General features: G+C 42.6%; 1 long non-coding RNA gene across 24 annotated transcripts; it reads left to right on the top strand.

Annotated features, from left to right (window-relative positions):
• Positions 1-642: 642 nt before the first annotated feature.
• On the top strand, positions 643-5,597 carry LOC107052329. Of its 24 annotated transcripts, none has more exons than XR_005844924.1 (5): positions 643-3,657; positions 3,772-3,878; positions 3,986-4,720; positions 4,827-5,317; positions 5,422-5,597. It is a non-coding gene; the product is annotated as an uncharacterized LOC107052329 (long non-coding RNA). The 24 variants fall into 24 exon arrangements; XR_005844918.1 differs by having other exon boundaries at positions 643-3,462; positions 3,562-3,657; positions 3,772-4,720; XR_005844923.1 differs by having other exon boundaries at positions 643-3,462; positions 3,570-3,657; positions 3,772-4,720.
• The last annotated feature ends 11,039 nt before the right edge of the window (positions 5,598-16,636 follow it).

Here is a 16,636-nt window from a genome sequence, read left to right on the forward strand (position 1 = left end):
CTAGGCCAGAGGAGTGCAGTATTGTGTGCAGATGCAGAGGTGAGAGGGCAGGAGAAAGGGTATAGGAGAGAAGTGCAGGGCCTGGGCAGAGAGGCAGGAGTGGCTGTGATGCAACAGACTGTGTGTCCTCCTCCTTTGTCTTGGAGGGTCAGAGGCCCAGAGGAGGACATGACAGACCATGGAACCCTCCTGTCCTCTGCTGCTCAGCTGGAGAGATGTTCTGCCTTCTTCAATGACACTGAGAGAAAGATAAGTAAAGAAAATAACACCAGCCTGGCTGTAATTAGGGCATGAGCTGATGGCAACTGCCTTGGTTATGCCGTGGGCATGCAACAGCAGGCATAAGGTTGGCAGTACCATGAGTCACACAGGCATTGGCAACATGGCCAGCAAAGGGAGATCATTGAAAGAGCTGCAAAACTCTGTCAGGCCAAGCCAGAGTAGAGCAGGATGGTTATCAGATGCAGAGGTGAGAGGACAAGACAAAGGACATGGAAGGGAAGGGCAGGGCCTTGACGGGGAGGCATGGGTGGCTGTGATGCAAGAGACTGTGTGTCCTCCTCCTTTGTCTTGGAGGGCTCAGAGGAGGACATGATCAGACGGAACCCTCCTGTCCTCTGCTGCTCAGCTGAACAGATGTTCAACCTTCCACAGGGATACTGGTACAAAGATAAGTAATCAAACTAACACCAGCCTGGCTGTAATCTGAGCATCAGCTTCTGGCAACTGCCTTGGTGATGCTGTGGGCGTGCCAAAGCAGGCACAACATTGGCAGTTCCCTGTGTCACATAGGCACTGGCAACATGGTGGACATAGGAAGATCATAAGAACAGCACCACCCGTCTGCCAGCTGAGGCCACATGTGAGCAGGATATTGTCTAGAGGCAGAGGTAATACGGCAGGAGTGAGGGCATGGAAGGAAGGGCATGTCCCAAGGGCAGGAACGTAGTGGTGTCTGTGATGCTACAGACTGTGTGTCCACCTCCTTTGTCTTTGAGGTCCAGAGGCCCAGAGGAGAACATCCCCAGACCATGGAACCCTCTTGTCCTCTGCTGCTCATCTGGAGAGATGTTCCGCCTTCCACAGGGACATGGATACTAAGATAGGTAATCAAACTAACACCAACCTATCTGTAATCTGGTCATGAGATGATCATATCTGCTGTGCCCTCCAGCTTTGTCTTTGAGGCCCAGAGGCCCACAGGAGTACATTACCAGACCACAGAACCCTCCTCTCTGCTGTGCAGCAGGAAAGATGTTCCACCTTCCACAGGGACACTGGTACAAAGATAAGTAATCCAACTAGCTGTAATTAGGACATGAGCTGATGGCAGCTGCATTGGTGATGCCGTGGTCATGCCACAGCAAGCATAACAAAGGCAGTTCCCTGTTTCACACAGGCATTGGCAACATGGCCAGCATTGCAAGATCATCGGAAAAGTGGTATGCCTGTGCCAGCTCAGGACAGAGATGAGCAGGATGGTTATCAGTGGCAGAGATGAGAGGGAAGGACTGTGGACATGGAAGGGAAGGGCTTGGCCTGTGCAGGGAGACAGGAGTAGCTGTGATGCAATAGACTGTGTGTCCTCCTCCTTTGTCTTTGAGGGCAGGAGGTTCAGAGGAGAACATGACCAGACCATGGAACCCTCCTCTCTGCTGCGCAACAGGAGAGATGTTCCACCTACCACAGGGACACTGGTACAAAGATAAGTAAATTAACACGAGCCTGGCTGTAGTTTAGGCATGAGCTGATGACAACTGCTTTAGTGATGCCATGGTTATGCCACAGCAGGCATAACGTTGGTAGTTCCCAGTGTCACACAGGCTTTTTTAGTAACATGGCATGCATTGGAAGATCATAGAAAAAGCTGCACTCGTATACCAGCCCACGCCAGAGGACAGCAGGATGGTTAGCAAAGGCAGATGTGAGAGGGCAGGTTAGAGGACATGGAATGGACGGGCTGGGCTTGGGAATGGAGGCAGGAGTGGCTGTGATGCAACACTTTGTGTGTCTTCCTCCTTTGCCTTTGAGGGCCAGAGGCCCAGAAGAGGGCATGACCAGACCATGGAACCCTCCTGTCCTCTGCTGCTCAGCTGAAGAGATGTTTTGCCTTCTTCAGGGACACTGATACAAGGACAGGTCATCAAAATAACAGCAGCCTGGTTGTAATTCGGGCATCAGCCTCTTGCAACTGCCTCAGTGATGCCGTGGTTTTGCCACAGCAGGCGTAACATTGCCAGTGCCCTTTGTCACACAGAAATTGGCAACATGGCATGCATTGGGAGGTTGTAGAAAGAGCTGCAACCCTCTGCCAGCCCAGGCCAGAGGACAGCAAGATGGTTAGCAGATGCGGTGGTGAGAGGACAGGACTGCGGACATGGAAGGGAAGGGCTGGGCATGGAAAGGGAGGAAGGAGTGGTTATGATGCAACAGACTGTGTGTCCTCCTCATTTGTCTTTGAGGCCCAGAGGTCCAGAGGAGAACATGACCAGACCATGGAACACTCCTCTCTGGTGCGCAGCTGGAGAGATGTTCCACCTTCCACAGGGACACTGGTACAAAGATAAGTAATCAAATCAGCACCAGCCTGGCTGTACCTCAGGCATGAGCTGATGGCAACTGCCTTTGTAATGCTGTGGTTATGCCACCGCCGGCATAACATTGGCAGTTCCCAGTGTCACACAGGCTTTCATAAAATCCAGAATAGGGAGATCATATGAAAAACTGCACCCCTCAGCCAGCCTATGCCGTAGGATAGCACTACTGTCTGCAGATGAAGAGGTGAGAGGGAAGGTGCAGGGAGACAGGAGTGGCTATGATACAACAGACTGTGTGTCTTCCTCCACTGTCTTATGGCATCAGCCTCTTGCAACTGCCTTGGTGATGCCATGGTTTTTCCACAGCAGGCTTATCACTGTCAGTGCCCTGTATCACACAGATATTAGCAACATGGCTGGCATAGGGAGGTCATGGAAAGAGCTGCACCCCTCTGCCAGCCTAGGCCAGAGAAGAGCAGGATGGTTAGCAGATGTAGAGGTGAGCAGACTGGACAGAGGGCAAGGAAGGGAAGGGCTGAACCTGGGCAGGTAGGCATGGATGGCTGTGTTGCAACAGACTGTGTGTCCTCCTTTGTCTTTGAGGGCCAGAGGCCCAGAGGAGGACATCCCCCCTAATGGAACTGTCCTGTCCTTTGCTGCTAGGCTGGAGAGATGTTCTGCCTTCTACAAGGAAACTGATATAAAGATAAGTAATCTTATTAACACCAGCCTGGCTGTAATTTGGCCATCAGCTTCTGGCAACTGCCTTGGTGACACCATGGACAAGCCACAGGAGGCATAACACTGGCAGTTCCCTGTGTCACACAGGCACTGGCAGCATGGCCGGATTAGGAAGATCATAAGAACAGCTGCCCCCTTTGCCAGCTCATGCCAGAGGAGAGCAGGATTGTGAGCAGAGGCAGAGGTGAGTGGGCAGGGGAAAGGGCATAGAAAGGAAGGGCAGGGCCTGGGCAAGAGTGGATGTGATGCAACAGATTGTGTGTTTTCCTCCTTCATCATTGAGGGCCAAAGGCCCAGAGGAGGGCATGACCAGACCATGGAACCTTCCTGTTCTCTGCTGCTCAGCTGGATAGTTGTTTCACCTTCCACAGGGACATCGGTAAAAAGATAAGTAATCAAACTAAAACCAGCTTGGTTGCTTTTTTGGCAATCAGCTTCTGTCAGTGGCCTTGGTGATGGGGTAGGCATATCACAGCAGTCATAACACTTGCAGTTCCCTGTGTCAGTCAGTCACTGGCGACATGGTGGGCATAGGAAGATCATAAGAACTTGTCTGCCAGCTGAGGCCACATGTGAGCAGAATATTGTGTAGGGGCTGAGGTAAGTGGACAGAACAAAAGGCATGGAAGGAAGGGCATGTCCCAGGGCAGGAAGGTGAGGGTGTCTGTGATGCTGCAAACTGTGTGTCCTCCACCTTTGTCTTTGAGGCCAAGAGGCCCAGAGGTGGATATAACCAGACCATTGAACGTTCCTGTCCTCTCCTGCTCATCTGAAGAGATGTTCTGCCTTCTACAAGCACACTGATACAAAGATAAGTAATCAAAATAACATGCGCCGGCTGTAATTTGGTCGTCAACTTCTGGCAACTTTCTTGGTGATGCCGTGGGCATGCCAAAGCAGGCATAAGCCTGGCAGTACCATGTGTCACATAGGCATTGGCGACATGGCATGCATTGGGAGATCATAGAAGGAGCTGCACATCTCTGCCAGACCAAGCAAGAGGAGAGAAGGATGGTTAGCATATGCAGTGGTGAGAGGACAGGACAGCGGACATAGAAGGGAAGGTTTGCGCCTGGGCAATGAGGCAGGAGTGGTTGTGATGCAACAGACTGTGTGTCCCCCTCCTTTGTCTTGGAGGGACAAAGGCCCAGAGGAGAGCATGACCAGACCGTGGAACCCTTCAGTCTTCTGCTGCTCCACCTTTCACAGGGACATCAATACAATGATAAGTAATCAAACTAACACCAGCTTGGCTGTACTTTTGGCGATCAGCTTCTGTCTGCGGCCTTGGTGATGGGGTGTGCATGTCACAGCAGGCACAACATTGGCAGTTCCCTGTGTCACACAAGCACTGGCAACATGGCATTGGAAGACCATAGAAAAAGCTGCACCCCTCTGCCAGCCCAGGACAGAGGAGAGCAGGATGGTTAGCAGAGGCACAGGTGAGAGGGTAGTACTGAGGACATGGAAGGGAAGGGCTGGACCTGGGCAGGGAGGCAGGAATGGCTATTGTGCCAGACATTGTATGTCCTCCTCCTTTTTCTTTAGGGCCAGAGGCCATGGAACCTTCCTGTCCACTTCTTCTCCCTGGAACAGTGATACAAGCATAAGTAATCAAACTAACATCAGCATGGCTATAATTTTGCCAACAGCTTCTGGCAACTGCCTTGGTGATGCCATGGGCATCTCACAGCAGGCATAAAATTGGCAGTTTCCTCTGTCACACATAAACTGGCAACATGGTGAGCAAAGGGCTATCATAAGAGCAGCTCCACTCATATGCTAGCCCTGGCCAGAGAAGTGCAGGAGAGTAAGCAGAGGCAGAGGTGGGAGGGCAGGACAGAGGACATGGAAGGGAAGGGCTGGGACCCTGGGCAGGGATGCATGGGTTGCTGTGATGCAACAGACTGTGTGTCCTCCTCCTTTGTCTTGGAGTGACAGAGGTCCACAGGAGAACTTCCCCAGACTGTGGAACCCTCCTGTCCTCTGCTGCTCAGCTGTAGAGTTGTTCCATTTTCTACAAGGACATCAGTACAAAGGTAAGTAATCAAACTAACACCAGCCTTTTGGGCATCAGTTTCTGGTAAATGCCTTGATGATGCTGTAGGGATGTCCATATCCTCCTCATCTTTTTTTGCCACAGGTTTCTACATTCATCTCTGAATTATTGGAACTAATGAAAAGGATGCACAGCATCAGACTGTACTGCTGCTTGTCCTTGGAGTTTGCTGAAAATCACTTCAGCTGTGGATGAGGAAAAATGTGCATCACCAGCCTTCTCTTTGTGAAAATCACCTGACTATAAAATGTTTTGCTGCATAAGTGTGTTAGCTAGTTCTTCTGATTTACACCATCTTTTTTGGGGGTATAACCTTTGGGCTTCTCCTTATTTTCTTTTCTGGTCTGTATAAATAAATGAAATATATATATGGATAATTGTGCAGTCTTTGTGTCCTGAGTCTGCTAGCTATTAGCCCTTCCTTCTTCCCTCTTCAATGGCGATGATTCTTCTGCACCAAGTGGCCTGGCCTGGCCTGGCTGCAGGCTCTGTCATCACTGAGCAGGAACCAAAACATCATCTCAAGACAACTCCTTTTCACCAAAAGTGGCCCATGCAGACCAAAAGGCTGGACATCTAGACACCTTCATTATCTTTGTTGCCCTTCTTTGGACTCTGTCATTACTTTTATATCCCTCTTACATTGTGTTGTCCAATACTGCATATGGTACTGGAGGTGATGCAACACCAGGATAGAGCAGGACAACCACTTCCCTCAACCAGCTAGCCATACCGTTGAGATCCTTCATTATGTACACACCATTATGTACAGGTCACAGAGTGGGAGTAAGGCCCCAGGAATGTACTTCTGCTCCGTAAAGAGGAATAGAGAAAGAGAATAAAGGAGTAAAGAAGAGAAATAAAGGGGGAAATAAAGAATGACTCTATTCCTCAGCTGAGCTTTGGCACTACTTCCCATGTGTGTGCTGCGTGGTTGTGGCTGCATGTGTCTGCAAGGATTTGCTGTTTGGCAGACAGAATTCAGCTCCTTCCAATGAAAATCTGACTCTAATTTTGAAGCAAAATATATATTCTTTCCCTTTGGGTGTTGCATTTTATATGATGCTGCTACCAATGCCAGATGACAATGTTCCCTCCTGCAATCGTGGAATGAAATGAAGCAGAAAATGTGAAGACAAAAGGAAAAATTGTTTTGATCTGAGAGCATTTGTTAATGATTCTCCCATTGGTTCCAGGCTGAGTTGGTTTTCTTCTTTCACTGCTTTGCATTTATCTAGGTCTGGAGAAACCGTATCAGGCAACCTGAACGCCTAGGTCACCATAATTTGACAAGACAACATTCCAGAGATACCATTAGTATTCATGATTATCAAAGAGACAGCGGAAGAAGAAATTGTCCTAATCTTGTCATGTGAATATATCTATTTCACAACTTTTTTGAAGGCAGATATGAGGCAATCAATTCTGAGGTTGGATTTTTAAGTTTCACTGCCACTTTGCCCTATTTTTCTCTGTCGCTTGAGACATCCCCAGAAAAAATCAAAAGAATGAATGCAAGACGAAAAAAACATTGCTCATCACTGCAGAAATGGCCCCATATCGAAGTGTCAGTGGGGATGTTGCATCACTGATAAATTCAGCATTTAACATATTCAGGGTTGCTTGCCCTGGGGAGGTGGGGGATAGAACAGGTTATTTCACCTGATACCATCAGCTGGTGATTTATGGCCTACTATCTTTTCTCTGACATTTATCTAGAGTTTTCATTGTTCATAACCTTACAAAATGCCTATCAGGCTTCTCTTGCTCTTCTGTGGGTGCAGCAGAATTTTAAATACAAGCACAATTAAATGGAAGGCTGAATCCTAGCCAGCAGGATGTTCACAATAATCCAGTACACTAGGGCGCTAGGCAGTATTGATCTTCTGATGTTTCAGTGGGAGATGACTTAAAGCCAACTTTCTTGATAAAGGTGGGTGTTTTTTTCTGAAACTTCCTTTCCATTATAATGGTGAGTTGTGCCAGCATTTGAGCTGAAATAATTAGTTCTGATGCAAAACAGAAATTTGAAATTAAAAAAAAAAATCTGCCTTGATTGTTGTTTAAATTTGTTAAAGACATCCCTATTGTCTGAACAATTTCCAATTGTTCATCACCATTCTAAAAGAAGAAAAAATATACCTAAAGCAAGAGCACAGCCCCCTCCAACCCAGAAACAATTACAGGCTACAGAGAGAAAGAGAGATAGGAAATAATGCATGCAAAGATGTGTAAGAGTAGACAGTTTCACAAACAACATTTTTTCCACCTCATAACTGAGAAACTGCCAAGAAATAAATTGGCTGATGCAAACCAAGTTAACTTGTCTATATAAAGGCACTAAACTCGCATACACAGATATTAGAATTTGCACATTTTCTAGATTTATTCCTAAAATGTTGGCACACCCAATAAAGGAAGGAAAATACTGCATGTCATTCAGTATAAATCACACCTGGGGCACAAACTGTTCGCTTTTTCATTATAATAAGCAAAAGGGGTAAGGTATAATCCTTTATTTTTCATCCTTTGAGGTACAGGTCTGGAGATGAGTGTGCATAAAAAGATTCCCTTTTCTTTACTGAGATGTGTTGTGTAAGCTGAGTTGCACCAATTATTTGTGGGAGTGTCAAGGCAAGGTGGCAAACAATCCCTCTGTTTGGATTTAGACTTCTCCAATGGAGATGTTTGTGTGAGAAGCATCCTGCCTAATAAAAAGAAGTTGAGCAGGAACCTCCAGGGTGTGATTCATCTCTTTCTCAGGTGGATGTTAAAATAGATGAAATGAAACATGCCTTGGCAGAGGCAATTTCTCTCCAATTTCCAAAGGGCTCTTGATGTGTGACCACAGATTCACCCATCCATCCAGCATATCCTTCAGCATGCAACTATATGACTTCAGCATAAGGTGAGTGCCTGTGAGTCAGACGTTAGATGAACAACCAAAAACTACAGCAGGGACCTTCCAGGTCTAGCCTAGAAGTGGAAGCCTGAACAGCAGAGGCTGAGGCAGGGAGGCAAATTGTATTTACGTGCTTTCAAATAAAGGAGCTATCTTCAGCCTTATTTCTAGTAGGTGCAATTCCAGTGAATCATGATGGAGACAGAGCTGAAGTTGGCTTTCTCTTTCAAAAGTATTTTATGACTGATTTTTTTTCCTTGAATTAGTTTAAAAATAAATAAATAAAATTAAATTAATTAATTACAGTATCTGACCTTGTTCTGCTCCCCAGTGTTGCTGGAATAGAAAATCATTTATGTTCTTTCCACGCTGAGAGTACATTGAAGACTTTAAATTACTGATGTTGCCTAAGACTTAGGGAGCAGGAGCATATTCATCTAAAGATGCCAAAAAGAGAGTAGGGGATAGGATCCTAAATCTTTTTATTTCAAAGACACCTGAAGAAAAAAAAGGAGGGGGAATTCAGAAATAGACAATAGCCATCCCAGGAAGATCCCCACAATTTCAACTGAACAGAAAAACTGAATACAGGGTTTTCACTGGCAAGATAAGGAACTGTGCTGGTGCATCCCATTATATGAGATCTAACCACTCAAATGCCCAAACTTACAGTTCTGCTGGATACTCGTGCTTCTGCCTTATTGCAGACAGAAATCAACAGTCCCTGATGCCCAGCTGCAAGTCCCAGGGCTCACTTAGGCTCCTCAGATGTCCAGGTATCTTGAGACTGAAAAGCAGAATGAGTGTCTGCCAGTTGGTATCTTCAAGAAAAAGGCCACTGACCTGCCCACTTGGATAGACCATGGCTTGAGAAATCCACAGATTATCTTCCATCTTCCTGGGAAGATGATAGAATAAGTCTCTTCCTTGGTTTCCGGGTCTTTTATAGAGTTCTGTTTCCCCTCATGCAGTTTGTGGTTGTTCTTGGCTCTCAGTGTGTGCTCCAATAAATAAAGTTACCTTAGCCTTGTGGTACCAAACTGTCTGGCAGGAAGGTATCGTATAAATTCCATTGGTACTATTTGAGCTCAGAGTACAATGGAGCCTTTCCCACATGACTGGAATTGGAGGCAGGCTTTTTTTTTTTTTTTTTTTTTTTTTGTCACATTAATCCACAGAAAAAGTGCAAAAAGATTGAACACATCAAAATATACTACCTTGACCAAATACTTACACATTCCATTAGGAATTGGCCAGATGTGTGTCAATCGTAACCAAATGTGACCCAGAGCCCTGGGATAGAATCCTCAGACAAACTTCTTTCGCATGATCCAATGTCCACTATGTGAAATAACTAGTCACTGATTCATTGGTACTTCAGAGTTAGGGAAAAATCTTCTTCAGTAGTTTGAGGTAAGACCTATATCCAAGAAATAGTTACCTTACAAGCCCAAAAATACTTGTTGAGTTTTTTCTTTCCCTCATTTTCCCTCCTTCAGCCTGAAACAGTGGGTGAGTGTATTAAAAAACATGTCTTCTGCAGTTTGACAAGTTCCTTTATGTGGGCTATGTTTCCTGGTGTTTAAGATCAGAAACAGCCAGTTCATCATCTACCTGACCTCCTCTGTATTTATCCCAGGCCAGTGCACTTCTCCTGGTTTCCATCTCACAGTCCCAGTAACTTGGCTTAGACGAAAGGAGTTATTTCTGGCCTGGAGGTGAATGGCAGGGGAGTAAAACTGCATAGGATAAGGATTTTCTGTTTTGTGAGTAACTATGTGATGCTGACATATTTTCTTCCACTCCAAAATGGAATGAAAACAATGTGCTTGTTAAAACAATATCTATAAACCCTTTTTAAGAAACAATCCCAAGCTTCAAGCAAGACATTTCAAACAAAGAAAACCAAAAGACTATTTTGATAACAAGACATAAAGCATTCCATTTAAAAAAAACCAAACTTTCTTCATTCAAATGTAAAAGATAAATATGGAAAAAAATGTCACTAAAGGTCCAAGTGTTCTGCTCCTTTTAAAAAAGTTTTATCTCACTGAAATCAGCATGAAACATTTAGATTTAGATGATGACAACAGTGAAATTTAAGTATTTAACGCTGAGATAACTAGCTGACCTCCCGCTGAACATTTCATAGGTCATAGGCTAGAGCAGATGAGTCAGTGATTAGGGGAATTTGCCTTTCTACACATTCTAGTTAAAGTTCTAGAGGAAAATATGTAAATAAGCTGTTCCAAATCTGGGTTCTCTGATTTCTCCCATAGTGGTGTTTTTGGATGGTAAACCAGTCACTGGGAGTTTCCTTATCAATCTGCCTAATGAAGTAGGTCTCAGAAGGGCAAGAGCCTCTGGTCATTTGGCATAGAAACCAAGTAGGTAGAAAACCTCCACTGAGTTGAATTGTGTGACACCTTTCCTTGCTCTTCCCAATAAATGTGACTTCCTCGTAGGCCAAAAGAATGGATCATTTGGCGATTAATGATGGTGATGATACAAATACATTGAACGCATCACCATACAGTCTGTGTCTTAGTCTCTTCTCCCTTCTTTAACTTGTTGACTCAGCCAAAACACTGAGAATGTGCCTTATTGCCAAGGAACAAAAGGATTAGAGTATGTATTCAAGGTAAGTCTCAGTGGCAGACACCTTTCATGATAAACTGCAGATTATTAGCAATAAGTGTCACACACTGAGACTGCATTTCCCAAATTATATGATGAAAATGCAATGTGTTATGTGGTTCTAGAGGTGTGCAACTGCTTCCAAGAAGGATATGCCTTTTAAGACTTTATGTATAATTAGAAAAATGGAGCCATACCTCAGTATGTACATTTTACCAGGTGAATCACAACAATATCAGCAGCCAGACAATAAGAGTCATCATGAGGAAGGGATTTCTTCCAGTTTGTCTCCTCTGAAAGTTGTTCTAAGATATGTCTTAATGGGGAAATCACTCTGAAGTGGTACTCAAACAAGTTCTACTTCTGTGTTTCTTGTAGGAACACTGGAACTTATACAATTTGGACACTTCACCTCTCCCCAGAAATCTGCATTTAATATTCTGCATTAAATAAAATTCAGTTCTGAATGCAAAGCAACTTAGTCCCAAACAGTGTCTGAAGGTGCCCGATGCAAAACGTGTTTCAAAACTATTGTAGACAATCCAATGACTTTCAAATAATTAAACATAATATTCTGACTGATTATAAGTGTTGGTTAATATAGAAGGTCAGTGTTTTACTGACAGCCCCCAGAAATGAACAGTAAATGGGAATTTTAATAAAGTGGGTCTGTATTGTATTCCAGAGAACATCTGTGCTCTGTGCTTAGGCTGAGATAGTTATTTTGATCTATGAACAAAAACAACAAATGCTCTTGGAGGATATCCCTTTCACACATCTGTCTCTGCTGCTGCTGCTGCTGCTGCTTTTTGTTTTGGAGTCTTATCCAGAGCTCAGCTGTTGATTGCAAATTGGAAACAAAGCACCATGAACACTGACCAGGGCAAATTTAGGGACAGCAGTCATGACCTACTCCCTGGTGTTCTCTGTGTGTGTTTTTGATCATTTATTAGCCAGGCAAATGGGTTTTCCCACTGTGTGGAGACTCAAGTCCATGACCAGGGTAATGATGGGTGAGATAGGACCTGCTTTCCTGCCAGCCCCAGCTGCTGTCCTCACCATGGGGAAACGTAAGCACAAAGTACCATTTAAGGTTGGTGTTTGAAGGGAGGAGAGTAAAGCTCAATTTAGAGGTGTCTATCCCTCCACAGGAGCTAAATGAGGAGTAAAGGCTATGTAGCTAAACGTTACATCTGTGAATGCATGGGTTAGAAAGGGACCTTGAATTCTAGAGATTTGTAGTACCTGATAACCAATATTCTCTGGGGCTCTTACACCCTGATCCTCTAAATATCTTTGTTCAGAAAGCAACACATGATGAGCTGGATGAATGCCACTATACTATTTGCTGGTACAATTTTATTTTCTAATTGAATTGAGCTCAGTGAATTCCTTTTGATGTGCCACAGCATCACTCTTTTGGACACATCCATACATTTTCAGGATGTTAATTTGACACGAAGAGTTCCTGTCTGAAGTAAGTGTAAATTAAATTGTTCTACGTGAAGGAAATCCATCCCTCTACAGGAGTTCAGCACAAGACCTATTCACTTCTTGCTTTCCATTTTATGGTAACTTTTTCTTTTTTTCTTATTTTTGAAGCTTGTCATATATAGGTCACAGAATAATTTATGAGTGAGGATATAATTTTCCCTTGTAGAAGTGTAAGGCACCAGTACAGGGCTTTAACATCTCAGTACTACTGATTCGAGTGCTCTCATTCTGAATTTTAATGAAAGAACCCTGTCCACTATATGAAGCAGGACCTCAGGTGGTGCATGTTGATATATGAACCATTTATTGATCTTCTGTACAGGGACAAATTTTTGCTTATTGGAATTGGTGAAGAGCAGTCCAAGTTTTAACACAGTGCCTCATCTGTGCACTTAATTTTAATTTCATTATTACCAGCAGTTTGGAGTCAGATTTGTTTTGATATCATCAACAAGTATTTGTACAGTAGTCCTCCTAATTAAACTGAAATGTCAACTTTATGCCTGCATGCAATTTTATTTTCTAATTTAAGGATCTGTTCTGTAGAAAATGCTTTAAATAAGTATCTTTGGGGAAATTTATTTCTTTGTGGCTTTTGAGTAAATTATTACATTTGAAGAAAACAAGCCATGCAGTAGAATTGTGTTGTCTAACATTTATGATGTAAAAGCAGGACTGTTGCAGAAGTAGAGAAGGGGTGTCTTGAGTCCTGACCAACGGGCAGACCTCCAGATGGGCTGCTGTAAAGTCATGGACTCCATCTTTCCATGGGATTTTAGGACCTCCTGGATTTGCTGCAGATATTTACCCTCCAGGGATGGTGAGGAGGGGGACTTTTTGATCTGGGAGGTGATATTCAGCCTTCACAGCCATTCAGTCATGATAGTGAGGATGTAGTGCTGTTGGTTGCAAGAGGCTTCTGAGGTGGAGATCCGTGCCTTAAGCATTAGTTTTTTGTTGGTTTTTTTTTTTCCACCAGGGGATGTGCTAATGTTCCCAGTGGTCCTGCAATAAAACAGAATAAATAGATGAAATGCAGGCCCAGACAGGTTAATGGCAAAATTCCCAGCGACTTTACTGGAGCCAAGAATTCACCAAGACAAGGTATTTGTAACAGCAATGCATTTATGTTGTATCTGAAGCTTGTTTACAGCCTTCTGGAGTACTTATCTCTGACAAATAATCTTTATAGAGCATCTGAGCGCCTAACTGCCTTGAAGCAGAGACATTTGCAAGTGGACACTGAGGAGTGTATTTAAAAGAGAAACTATGGGACTATATGCAAAGGCCACTCAGAGATAAGAAATGCACAAGATATTCAGGAAACTTTTCCATCCTCACGTAGCTTTACATAGGCAGCTTAGGAAATCTGAAAGACACTCCAAATATAATAATGACAGCAAGTTGTTAATGTTATATCATAGTAAACATAGAGATGGACATATTTTAAATAATTGTTTTGAAAAGATTATTTTTGGTTTTCATTTTTTTTTTTCTAATTCCATGCCCAGGACTATGATGCCACTATCTGCACTACGTATTCCTTAGAAAAATGCTATGCAATATATCAGTGCATCTTCACTGGGGAGATTAGAGGTGTTTTGAAACTGAAGGTTTAGAGATGTAGACTCTACATACATATTATCATCAATATGGTGTAAGATCCTGTCTTGATTGTGAGCGTCCTTTGCATTGCAGATCTTCAGGTCTTAAAGCTGAGATGCTAGATACATGTTGAGAACTGAAAACCTATTCTGCCTCAGTCCTACAAGAATTAACTTCATTTTCAAATCTTTCCATTTTTGACAGTTAAATACAAAAAAAAAAAAAATCTCTATATATTGGGCAATCTTCAAGAACAATATACATTAAAACAAGAGTTAAAGGTCTATACCACCTTGAACCAGGCAAAAGGAGGATCTTGGAACCTGTGCAGGTCTTATTACAATATTTGTTGCTTGTTTCAGCCCAGTGACATCAGCTGTAGCATTCAGAGCATCTGGTGTGTATCATGAGATGTCCTTCAACCTGCTCTCTTGTCCAGAGATCTCCTCTAGCCTGAGTACAGCAGACAAGGCACTTAGTCTCTTGTAGCCTTCTCTGTCATTACAGGAACAATAAGAGGCTGAATCACAAGCAAAACCAGAATCCTTTTGTTTCACTTCCAGACATGCCATATTTAGAAAGTTTTTAATTAACTTAGTTGTTTGCACCATGTTCAGAGAACAAATACTGTATTAAAAAATGTTTAGCATTTCCTTTAGTGCCTGCCACATCTCCTCAAGATTTGCTCATAACACTCGCTTGTAATGGAGAGACTCCAGATGCAATCTATTTGATAGATATTTTCTTGAGCAAGATATTGAACATCCATAGCAATGCTTCACGGTTATTAGATTTAGCCATTTCCAAAGAACAAAACGGTGGATTAAGTTCCCAGTTAATTTGTCTTCTCTTTAATAGCTTCTAAGGTATTTTTCCATTCCAAGTAAAAAAGAAAAAAAGAAAAAAAGCCAACATCTTTTCTAAGTTATATCTGTAATGTTGCTCCTTACAAGGAGTGACAATGCCAGCAGTTGTTCCTTGGCTGTGTTCCCAGCAAGTATAATCTAACAGGTGAGAAATAAAGTATGCGAGTGAGATAACAGTGTGATGCTCTAAATTTAGATGATACTGAGGACTTTTTGTAAATTCTAATTATTCTTTCTGTTTTTTTTCTCAGAAGGCATGGAGAGTCTTAGTGCCGTCTTTACTGAAAACAAAGAAGGTTCTGGAGTTATATATTGTTTCACAGTCTTCCCATGAAAAAAACAGCTCTTCTGGAGCTAATGTTAAAAAAGATAGTAGCCAGGAGTCAGTGTTATTGTACATGATGCTCATAGATGGTATTTGATTAAATTTCCATTTCAGCTGGCTGAAAAGCTCATTTCTGCTCTGCAAGGAGTTTGTGGAGCTTTTTGCTTTTACTACTTGTTTGGAAAGAACCGCTCAGGCTAGGCTTTCCTAGTAAGTTCTGGAAAAACCTTGCTATCTAAATGCACTTTATTTTCTTAATGGGTTTTGATGAAGTGACTGAATGTGTACTGTGATTCTAGTTTTCTTGATTTTCTGAAGCCCTGATAATGGTGTTTTGTAAAACAGGAAGCTGGATTTGAGTCTGTGAGGAAGAATATCTTCTGTTCTGATTCCCTGTCCAGTAAACGGGCAGCAAGTACCTGCTTGGTAGGTTTCCACAGAGTATCACACTGAGGTTATGGTAATAGTGAGAAAGATTTTTTTTGCGTGGTTCCATCACAAAGTGACCCTGGAGCTTCAGCTTTCCATGAAGAAGAAAGGTTCTTCTAACTTGAAAAAGCACTTTTTAGTCACAGCAAAAGACTGATGTAGCTAACCAGATTGATAAGTGTAGATTTAGGTCTGATGAATTTAGGATTTTGATCTTATGTTCCTAAAAATGGAACAAGACTACTTATCATCTGAGCAAAACTTAATGCCAAGACATGGTATGTTATAGTACTACATTTTGTAGACATTTTTGAAAGTCTTGTGCATTGTCTCTATGAACGTGAGTATAACTCTGCAGATAATCATGGCAACTTTTTAAATCAGATTTTTCTGTATTATTACAGTCTGTTTGTAGAGAGATAATAATTATTGTTTTTTAAGATTGCAAGATCCTCTGAATGTATGCAAAATGCTGTCATTACTTTAGAGAGGAAGTTCTGTCTCCAGTATTCTACATCAGCATCCCAATTTTACTATAGTGTTCTACCATGGCAGTTATATGTTGTTGATCTTTGTGAGGCTTATTTGTTCATTTCAAAGGCCTTTGAAATGTCTGCCTAAACTTGTTTTAATGTGTCTACATTTTGTTAATTTATTTGGAAGTGAGTTTTTAAAGCCAAATATTATTATACTATAATGTGCAATATTGAGCTTCTTTGATTCAGGATCTGTTACTGCTTCGAGCCTATTAAATAGAAATTAAGTATCTCAACCTTAGAATTTGAATTGAAATATGTAATGATTAATGTATTCTCTGCTCTGATTAGCTTGTTAATCAATATGAATTTCAATATTCTCATATTTTAATAACTACTTTTCTTACTTTTTGTTAGTGTTTGTCATTTTGATGATCTCCATAGATGTCTTAAAACCTGAGCACCTTCTACAAGCATTATATAAGGAATATAATAATAAAACCCAACAAACAGGAAGTCATAAAAATTATATTCGTATTTTCTTTCCATTTTAATGAGTCACAGT

This window comes from Gallus gallus, chromosome 1 (assembly GCF_016699485.2).
Source record: "Gallus gallus isolate bGalGal1 chromosome 1, bGalGal1.mat.broiler.GRCg7b, whole genome shotgun sequence".
Classification (NCBI taxonomy): domain Eukaryota; kingdom Metazoa; phylum Chordata; class Aves; order Galliformes; family Phasianidae; genus Gallus; species Gallus gallus.